This window comes from Nuphar pumila, chromosome 5 (genome assembly GCF_984573655.1).
Source record: "Nuphar pumila chromosome 5, dmNupPumi1.hap1.1, whole genome shotgun sequence".
In the NCBI taxonomy this organism is placed as follows: Eukaryota; Viridiplantae; Streptophyta; class Magnoliopsida; order Nymphaeales; family Nymphaeaceae; genus Nuphar; species Nuphar pumila.
The window spans coordinates 68,461,513-68,473,065 of NC_143253.1; positions in this window are offsets into that span (position 1 = coordinate 68,461,513).

An 11,553-nucleotide genomic window follows, 5' to 3' on the forward strand; every position below is an offset into this window, starting at 1 on the left:
GGTATATCGGCATACCTTGATTGGAATCAGATGATCTAAACTTTAGAGTTAGGATTAAGGTCCTACGAGCCTTTTCAAAATTTACATTTAGAGTCAGCTTCTAGGGAATGCTATTCTGTGCATCATTGCTTGTATAAATTAATTCTTTCAAAGCCCTGGATATTTATTTCATAAAAATTCTTTTATTTTCTCAAAAATCCAGGATGGTATATTTCTTATTTCTTTATTCTTTCATAAATTTCTTAAACCCTGGACATTCTTTTAAATTCTTTCCCTTATCTCTTAGAAGTCCAGGCGTATTCTTCTTCTTTTGATTTATTTAAATTCTTTTGATACTGTGTGAACACCCCAAATTTTTTAAAATCTTTTAAATATTCCCTTTTTTGCCCCTAAATTTATTTTTTGAGCAAATGAGTCATTTTAAATCTAAATTCCAGTTCATTTCTCAAGTTTTATTGAAATTAAATTCATTTTTTATGATTAAATTGATTTTGGATCTGGATCCATTGTCCAGATCCAAATCCAAGTCTCATTGTCCAAATCTTAAATTAAAATTACAGAAAATACAAAAAAATAGTTTTTAAAATAGCTCGGATAGTCCATCCGACATTTGTTTGGATCCATCATGTTGTGTTACTCGATTCGAGTGTCAAAACTTGAACATTTCTCAAAAACTTGGGTCCAAACCCATTTTTCTGAAGAAATTTCCTCTAAATAACCTCGAAAACCTCCTTTTTGTAATATTTCTCAAAAATACAAAAAAATTAGTTTAAATCCTTGTTTTGCTGTACAATTTAGGATTTTTATTCCAAAAATACAAAAAATGTAGAAATACCGAGAAAAGAACAAAAAATAAGAAAAAAAAATATAATGAAAGAAAAATACAAAAAAAAAAAAATGGTTGAGAAACCCCTTTTTAGGAAAGCTGTTTTAGTGAAAACCTTCTTTCAGAAAAAAAAACTTTACAAAAAGAACCATTGTTTTGAGAAACTTCAAAAGAGAGAAAACCCTAACCATGCTCGTTCTGAGAAAGTCGGATGGCTCCCTCTTCCAGCTCTCTCTCTCTCTCTCTCGGCTTCATCTCCTTCGATCGTCCCTTCTGAAGCGTCAATCTCCAACAAACCTCCGATTCTCCCCGTTAATCCCCAACAAACTCCTTCTCGAGGCTTCATTTTCCTCTTTAAAACGAGCACGCAGGAGGAAGGGGAAGGTACCCGTTATCACCCCAGCACCCCTCTTTCACGATGAATCCTCGATCCTTCACCCTTTTCCCTTCATTCTTGTCTTCCCCTTTATCTCTTCTTTCGGTTCTCGGATGTTCCCTCTGATCAAGAGAATGAAATAAAACCCTCAAGAAAGAAGGTGGTCAGCCCCTACCGCACCATACAGAGTCGAAAGAGGCCAATCCCTGCAACACCCAGTCCTTACAATAAAAGCAGTTGCAAAGGAGCTTGACCCATCTAAGGATCGCCTTCACCTCTGCAATTACAGGTAAGCGTTTCTCCCCTCTTTTCAATTTTCTGCAAGAATTCTATTCCGTTGTTCAGATTTTGTCTACTGGCTTTCTTTGTTTTTTTTTTCCTTTCTTTTTCTTTTCTTTCTCTTCTTCCTTTCTTTTTTTTCTCACTGTCGTTTGTTGTTTCCTTTTTTTTATATGTACGTTTTCCTTTGGATTCTCCTCATTTTATCCCATTAACGCATCCTCTATAGTCTTGATTTGCATATTGCAAATCCGATCTATAGATATGCAACATCAATGGAATCTCTGATTCCAATACATTTTTTTTCCAATTTCTTTTATTTTTATTTTCATTATTATCCATGTTTTTCCATTATAGCATACCTTCATCAGATTAGCATATAGCTTTTCCTTTATTGCTTTCCCTTAGCTTTTTCCTTTATTGCTTTCCCTTTAACCTATGTTTTCTTTCCCCCATAAATTACGTTTGATACAACCTACATTCTGGTATTAATGTTCCCTCTGGGCATTTCCTTCAAGTATTTTGCAGGATTGACTACTCAAATTCATTTGCTTCTTATTCATCATCATATTTTAGCACAAAAATCTTCTGCTAGACCCTGCAATTCCATCGGATGCACTTGTTCTTGTCCCTGATATGATTTTCTCAGTTTTGATGCACTGATTGCGCCTCCTTGATCTACCATGCTGGTCATCCCCACGTTGAAACAATTGCTGCTATGAAATCAAAGGGGTTTGTGTCATTCATAGATTAGAGACGATAGGCGCTGCTCATTAATTTTCTTGCCCATAGTCTGTTAGTTTATTTTCAAGAATTAGATCAAATATATCTATATTTCCCTTTTGTTTGCCATTTCTTTTAGCAAAATCTCCTACTGTGGCATGACTACAATAAAAGCTTGTGGAAACTTTTATGGACACACAATAACCTCCTTCAGTAATTATAACCAAAGGGGTCAAGTTTCAGGTGCATTTACACTGATCTGCAATATAATGGTGATGATTTCATGTCAGTTGATCGATCTTTCAGAAGATGTTTCTGCAAAACTTTTTGGTAAAAAAAAAAGGGAGGTCAAAATACACTATAAATGAACATTAAACTTCCAATCAGTAAGGTCCTTCTTGCCCAGATCAAGGACAAAATTGATAAAGGCCAGAGCCTCATAGTGACTAAGATGACTGCTATAAGTGAAAGGTGAAAATCATGTTCTCAAAACTGGTTGGAATCAGTTTGCTGTAACGACTGGAGGAGTTTTTGATACGTTGGTTGGAGCTACGTCACTCTGGAGTCACCTATCAGATTTCAATTTACAGCCCCCACCTGTTCAAGTATATTCGGTTAACGTTGATGCCTATGATACAATTACATTTGTTGGGGGATGATATGGATTTGTGCAGTTTGTCACAAGGGCGTCTGCTGAAAGAACTTTACAAAGGGATTATGAGTGGCCAACGAATGGTCCATCTCCCCTGGGGTAGAGGTCCCATAACCCAGCCGAATCAATCTGATTATTGGACCCAATACACAGAGCCTAATCGATGGGCTGGAATTTAATACAGTTATGGGCAAGGGTTCGTGTGTTTAACTTTGATATGACATGAGAAATAGTTTTGGGAAGTTTTGTCACTGGTTAACAGGAAAATGTAATATGTGTAAATAGGATAAATTATGGTAGATCAGCAGGTAATTTGTTAAAGATGCAGATTAGTGTACATGAGTATGATGATAATGAGTTGAAAGAATCAAGATGACCCACAACATGTGGGAGGTACTTGACCAATAATCAGTGTTTTTTTTATATTTGTCTTTTACTTTTGAGCATTGTCTATTGATGGTTTTCAGGCTGAAGGTGTTCATGATGCCGCAACGATGGCTGGTATGATTCAGCATCCAGAACAAAAAGAAGAGTTTTTTTTTATCCCTTGGCAGTACCTGATGTCAACTAGTTAAGACCTGCCGCAAGCATTCATTTCATTTTTTTTTACATAGCTCCCCATTTGATCCCCTGCATATTTTTGCTTTCTACTATTTCTGCAATTTCCTACATATCATAGTACATGTTCAATGTTTTGCCTATATTTCATTACAGCATGCCAGCATTTCGATTTCAGCTATACAACATATTAGAACCATTAGTTAAATATAGCATCTCATGACATAGAGTTAAGCCAATCACACTGTGCCTCACCATTTATAGCTCCATCATATTTTTTTTTTCCTTCAGAGGCCACAACAGCACTTGTTGCGACTTTCATTTTTTTTAGCACTTATAACAGAAACAGACATTGTTGTAGCTTAACATTGCTGAAGCTTTCACTGTGCATAGCTGCCTACTATGCCACCAACCGTGGCTTTACCCACAGTCTTTATAATGCACCAGTTTGGAATTTTCACAAGGATGTGGCTGTACATTTTCCACTGTCCATCATCTGATATATCTTTTATTGTCACATTTTTTACTAACACTTTTGTTGATCCCTATAACAGTCTACTGAAAAAGCGACCAGGTCACCATTATGAAAAACTCGTTGTTATCATGCCACTCCAGGGGATTAACAATGATTTGAAAATGCACTGTACGCAAAAAGAGGATTAATGATTTGATTTGATGACCCCTGCTCCCATCGTGGGTTCGTTCAAGTAGAGTCCCTATAACAATATTGAATGCAATAGCATGTGGTTCAGCATTTAATTCAGTGATTTCCTTATTAGCACATACAACCAATCATGGCCACCAGCCGCAATCCTGCACCCTTTGTCCTGTTTACTGCATCTCATAACACCTCCATCTCCACCACTGCACATTTTCTTGTGCACTTTATTATCATTCCCTGCATAATAGCTATCCATTAAATCACTGCAATCACCCACTTCCCTTCATACTTCTGTCTTCATTAGCACCCACTTGCTGAAACAACCAACACCTATCATCCTTCATCAACACTGCAGTCCCTTCACATTCAACATTTCTATCTATATACATATATATATATGTATATATATATATATATGTTCATATATATTTATACATATATGCATATAGATATACACATATATATATATATATGTATATATATGTTATATATGTTTAATATAATTTCTCATCTCTCCACCATGTATATCTTGGCACATGAGCATGTTATCATTTGTGCAATCTCTCTCTTCTTTTCATATTAATCAATTGTTTTGCAGAGAATATGTGGAAAATATCATCATTGGGAATTGTAAATTCAATTTTGGTATATTGTAATAGTTAGATCTTAATGAAAATTTACATTTCCTGTTTTAGATAGAATGAATGAGCATTGTATACATCATGAATTGCTTGTTTTCATGCATTTTTCCTTTATCTCTCAAATTCTCACAAATGGGAACACGAATGACACATGCACCATTTCGTAAGAGGTAATTAATCCTAAGTTGATGATTTACATCAGTGGCCATAGTCAGGATGTAAACAAGACTTAGGATTTTTATCTTTTACGAAATAACACTGGATCCACACTGGATCCGTTTTCAAAATTCATCATATTTTCCTTGAATATTTTTTTCTTTTATTAGAATTTAACTTAAAATTAATTCAAAATATATACCAATGGCCATAGTCAGGGTATATTGAGAGTTAATTTCATTTTAAATTCTATAAAAGCACCAAATGTGTTTCATTCTTCACCTGAATTTAAATATAGATTATTATATAATACATTCGATGACCATAGTCAAGGATGTATTATATCTTCAATCTTATTTTAATTCATTTAAAGAATGAAATAGCTTTTCAAAATCCAATTTCAAAAATTTAAATTCATTCATCATTTAGGATGAAATTGCATCATATTTTTAAAATTCTTTTTCATAAATCCAAGTGATTCTTTCCTTCATTTCTCAGATCAAATCCTATTCATAAATTCAAATTCAACTCTATTTCTCCAAAGGATTCAAGAAATCAATTTCAAGGTCCCATTTGACTTTGAAACTTTAGAATCAGCTTATATCCAAAATTCAAATTCTAACTTCAAATTCAAAGTCAAAATTGACTTTAAAATCCATTTGTATATCCAAAAATTCAAAATCTAAATGAAATTTCAAAGTTCAAATTAAACTTTGAAACTTCTGATTCATCTTCAAATTCAAAACCAAGTTCATCTTCCAAATCCAAAATCAAAATTTGAGATTGTTTCTGAATCTCAAAAAGCTTGGCCTTTTCTAAATTTTAAATTCAATCTGGGTTTTCAAAACCCAGATCCATACTCAAAAGTCCCATTTTGGACTTTCAACAACTCAAATAAAAAATTAGATAAGCTTGGATCCGGTTTTCTAAATATAATTCTACCTTTGGATCTCAGACTTCAGATCCAACTCCATTCCAGGATCCAGAACCCAATTCTATATTGGATCTCAGACTTCAGATCCAAATCTATTTTAGGATCCAGAACTCAAACTTCCACATTGGATCTCAGACTTCAGATCCAAATCCATCTTAGGATCCAGAGTCCGACTCTACTTTGGATCTTAGACTTCAGATCCGAATCCATTCTAGGACCCAGAACTCAAGTCCATCTTGAACTCCAAATCTCGGATCCCATTCCGTTTAGATCCAAAATCCAATTCCAAATTCTAGATTTCAATCCCATTGTCAGATCTAATCTAGATCCATTTCTATTCTTAAATACCATCCGGATTTCTCAGATCCATTCCGAATTTCAAAACATCAAAAACCCAAATTCAATTCCATTTCAAGTATTCATTTCCTTTTCTAAAATCAAAGTTCAAAATCAAAGTCTATCTCCAACTTTGAAACTTCATTTTCAAAACTTCAAGTCATTCTTTCTCATTTATTCTCCCAACTCTGATTTACTTCAAAGACTTAGAACTTCTCTGATTTGTTTCAAAGTTCTAAGTTAGATTCAAATCATTTCTTCACTCCCTTATCAAGTCCATCTCGGAACACTTGGAAATTTTCAAAACATCTTTCAAAAAGAACATACATCCTTGCATTGCACAAGCCTGATTCATTGTGCATTTAGAGTTAGGATAAATTCTTAGATTATATTTAGGCAAAGCAAAGGGGATAGATTCGATCCTTGGTTCGATTACCCCTGGTAAAGGCGCCAGGAACGGTCGAACCTCGTACCGACGAGCGAATCCGTCTCTCCATTTTCCCGCAAATTTTCAAAAACGGAGGCGAGTAATTTTTCTAAATATTTTCAAATAAAGGTCAAGTGAGACCGCGCAAAAGGATTCCTCTTTCTTTCTTTCTTTCTTTCTTTTCCCTCCTCTTTCTCTTTTCTTTCTTCTATTCTTCTCCCTTCAAAAAGGAGGAAAATAGAGGTTGAAAAAAGAAAAGAGAAGGAAGAGAGAGAAAGACCAACAAGAGAATAGGAAATTTTTTTTTGCGATGATCACAGTTTTGGCGACCGAGATGGGACTCGTCTTCGTCCGGTTGAATCTATGCCTTAGCTTTGCTTTTATATAATCTAAGTCTTTATTCTAACATATGTCAGCTACATTTTTCATGCAAACCTTAGGAAGCCTAGATTTTGTCCTAAGCTGACATCATTGCATATAGAATCTAAGTATGGTTTGGTAGGACCATATTGAGGAGATTATCCATGTTCACATTAGACTTAGGTCTTAAATACAACTCTCCTCAATTTTAGGGATTGAATGTAAACAATGTATGCAAGTGTATGCTTCTTTTTATTTAAATCTATCTCTTTAGGACTTGCATTAGAGCCTTCTGATTTTATTGTATGTTGATCATATTTTGAAAACATCCCTACCTATATTGTCCCGGTCTTCACGTTGCTGGGCTGTCTCACTGAACCATAGTTCGGGAGAGAGCCTCACAACTGGACCACTTATTTGGGCTCACGCCCCCCTACCACGTACCTAAGGGCCATAGTCCGAGGTATATCGGTAGGTGCTCAAGGATGTTGGGAAGCCTTTACCTTAGAACCGGAGAGATATCTTATATGCCACGTACTTCGAGCTTCGGCTTGAGTATATCAGCATACCTTAATTGGAATCAGATGATATAAATCTTAGAGTTAAGATTAAGGTCCTATTTGCCATTTCAAATATTGCATATAGAGTCAGCTTTAGGGAGTGTTGTTTGTATATCCTTGTATATCTGTGATTATATGATATTTTATATATATATCTTCCTTATATTTTCCAAAACCCTAGGTATATATTATTCAAAATTTTCTCTTTTTAAACCCAGGTGTATCTTCCATTTATTCTTCTGATTTCTTCAAATTCTTTGATCCTGCCTGCAGTTCTTCAAATTTTTCTTTAAAATATCCTTTTTCAAAATTCTTTTATGATAAATTAAATTTTTTGTCAGGATATGTTCCTTTCAAAATTACGTATTTGTTCATTCTTTTTCAGAAAAACAATGTGGTTGTCACAAATTTTTGGGTGACAACCCAATCCCTCGTAATGGGATATTTTCATTATTAGACTTCGATTTCCTTCTTTATCATATTTTCCTCCAAAATTTTTCTAAATATCCCATTCTTACCTACAGAGAGGACATTGACGTTTCATCATGGTTCGGGCAAGGACTGAAAAGGAAACAGTGCCCCAGCAAAGAGACAGTGAAGGAGAAGAAATGAACTCCATCAGGTCATCCAAGCAGCAGGGCCAAGAAGCAGAAAGCAATATTGATTCAGCTACATACAAGTTGTTTCGAAAGGTGATGGCCAAAATGATGTCTGAACAGGCTGAGGAAAACCCTGAGAAAATATCTTCTAAAAGCAAAGCCAAGGGGAAAGTCAGCAAGAAGCAAGTTCAGTGTGACAGCACTTTAGAGTCGGCAGAGGAGGACTCAGAGAAAGAGGAGCCGACATATTTTCACAATCCCTTGTATCAACCCAAGAAAGTCAATGAGGGGCACCAGTCAGCAAGCAAAGCCAAAGGTCAGATCCCAGCAGAAGATCCGATGCAGGAGCAAATGAGAGAAATGACTCGTGCGATCAAAGACTTACAAACCCAGGACAAAGGCAAAAAGGTCTACACCGGCGCAGATTTTTATGACGGCCTAGAAGGAGATGACAACTGGGAAGATCTTCCTCGTAAATTCATAAAATTTGATGGGACCGGCAACCCCAAGGCTCATCTGGCTACATTTTTCGCCGAATGCAACCGATTCAGGAAGAACAATAGAGCCTTATTCCTATGCTTTCCACGCAGTCTGGAGGGAGTTGCAGCAAGATGGTATGCCGACCACATCAACCCGATTGAACTATGAGAATTTGACAAAGTCATCAACTTGTTCATTGAAAGGTTTCTCTTCAATACTGAGGCTTCGCCTACCCTCAACCATCTTTTCAACCTAAAGCAGAATAACAATGAGAGGGCAAAGGATTTCATTCATAGATGGAGATCCACTTGCAATAGGATGAAGGATCCAATATCAGAGGGGCATGCACTCTCAATAATTTTGAACAATTTCTCTCAACCTCTGAGGGGCCTGATCTCTACCTCTCCATCTAAATCTTTCATCAAGTTAATAGAGCGAGTCGAATGGCTCGAAATGGGATTAGAGAATGGAACCTATCATGGCATCACCTTGGCAGGAGGCAGTCAGGATGTGAAAAAGAAAACCAACTTTACCTTTTCTACCAGTTCCTCCAACAACAATGGCAAAAACAAAAGAGGTGGCAGAAAGAACCACACTGGCGGGTCAGGCAGAGATGACTGTTCCAGTCAAAAGAGTGGGATCAGCAGGCAGAATGACAGTCTCCAGTTAGAATCTAAGCCCCAAGGGAAGCCGAAGCATGACGGTTGGGGATATGACCGCGAGTTTACCCCCTTAGAGCAAACACTTGAGGAAGTTCTTGAGTATATGACAACAAAAGAGATGGTTAAACTCCCCAAGGTAGCAGATCCGCCTGTGACTATGGGAAGGTTCAAGGATCAGTTCTGCAAATTCCATCGGGCGATGGGGCACGACATCGAGCACTGCTTTGTTTTCAAAAACATCGTCCAAGACTGTATTGATAAACATCTGCTGGTGGAAGATCGAAAAGAAGAATAGCTACCCGTCCTGGCTTAGCTTCCTAAACCATGTCAATGTTTCTTTTTCTGCTTTCTCTCTTTTTCAGTCACCTAATAGGGACAGCTCGGTCCCAGTCTTTTGTGACCTTTGGTCAAACAAGCTTGTAAATATTTCAAGTCGTTGTTATCAATATTTTCCTATCAATGAAAAATGTCAAAATTTTTCTTCATACCTGTTGATATCACATACCTCTATCCTTTGCCACCATGGGGCATTTATTTTGGAAAAATTTGTATCTCTCCTATTCTTTTAAATTAAGGGACAATCCTAAAAAAATCATCATGAGAGAAATGATATTACCTATGAGGATTTTCGAAATCATAAAAATCTTGAGAATTTCTGCAAAAAAAAAACTTCTTCATGATCACCGAAAATTCAATATTTTGATCAAATCTTTTTCAAAGTAAACTATTACATTGATTTTTCTTAAAATAGTTTTTTCAAAACCATTATCTTCAAAATTAACCCTCATGATGATCTCTCATGATGATTCCTTTTAAAAAGGATCAGATCTCACACTGATCGTTCTTCTTACAAATGAATTTTCTTCCCAAAATGATTTCTCATTTATCTTTTAAATAATAAACCTTTTTCCTTTCAAAGATCCCATATGCAGGCAGGATCAGAAAAACTCCTTTTCCTCTTAAATCTTATAAATTTTCAGTTAAATTTAATATTTATATCAGTTTCATTCATTTTATTCATATTTTTATCAAGTTTATATCGATTTTATCAAGTTTTATCAAGTTTAGCAATATTTCCTCAATTCTATTAAAAAAATTCTATTCTATACCCTTTCAGGTTAAGGGATAAACCTGATGCCTCTTTCCCATGAGGTATTTCTTTTATTCTAAGTACCCTTTCAGGTTAAGGGATAAACCTGATGCCTCTTTCCCATGAGGTATTTCTTTTATTCTAAGTTCCCGCTCAGGTTAAGGGATAAACCTGACCCTCGTTGTCCGAGGTCTTCCCATTCAGGATAAGGGATAATCCTGACACCCCTCGTAGGAGCAATAATGCTACCCACGAGAATTCTTTTGTAAATACAAGTTTTGTCAACCTTTATTGATTTTCTAAATTTATATCAATTTCTCTTCACCTTCTTAAATTCTATTTCTTATTCCCATTCAGGATAAGGGATAATCCTGACACCCCTCGTAGGAGCAATAATGCTACCCACGAGAATTCTTTTGTAAATACAAGTTTTGTCAACCTTTATTGATTTTCTAAATTTATATCAATTTCTCTTCACCTTCTTAAATTCTATTTCTTATTCCCATTTAGGATAAGGGATAATCCTGACACCCCTCGTAGGAGCAATAACGCTATCTATGAGAATTCTTGTGTAAATACACGTTTTGCCAATCTTTATTGATTCTTTATAGATTTATATCAATTTTCCTTCATTGAATTTTCTTAAATTTTATTCTTTTTCCCACTCAGGATAAGGGATGATCCTGAGACCTCTCGTAGGGGCAATGATGTTACCTATGAGAATTCTTTTTGCAAATACAAGTTTCATTAAATTGATTTTTCTAAAAAATTATATTTTCTTAAATTCTATCCTTTTCCCTTTCAGGATAAGAGATAGAACCTGAACCTCGACATTCGAGGCATTCTTTCTCAGAGCAAGGGGTAACCCTGAGAACACTCATAAGAGCAATAATGCTACTCGTGAGAATTCTCTTTACAAAATAAATTTTCATAAATTTTCTAAATTTTTCTCCATTTTTGTTAATCTTTCACTAAATTCTATCTCCTTCTATCTTCTTAAATTTCATTCCTTCTTTTTCCCGTTCAGGACACGGAGTTAATCCTGAAAATTGGACCACACACAACCAAATGTGTTGGTCCGTCTAAATCCTAAATCATAAATCTTGTCTTCAAGTCTCAAGTATATCCTCAAAAATCTCCCTCTCCCCTTTCAGGTTAAGGGATAAAACCTGAATCATTGTCTATTATATCTTAAATTCTCACCAAATGTCTATCAATTTCATCAATGTATAT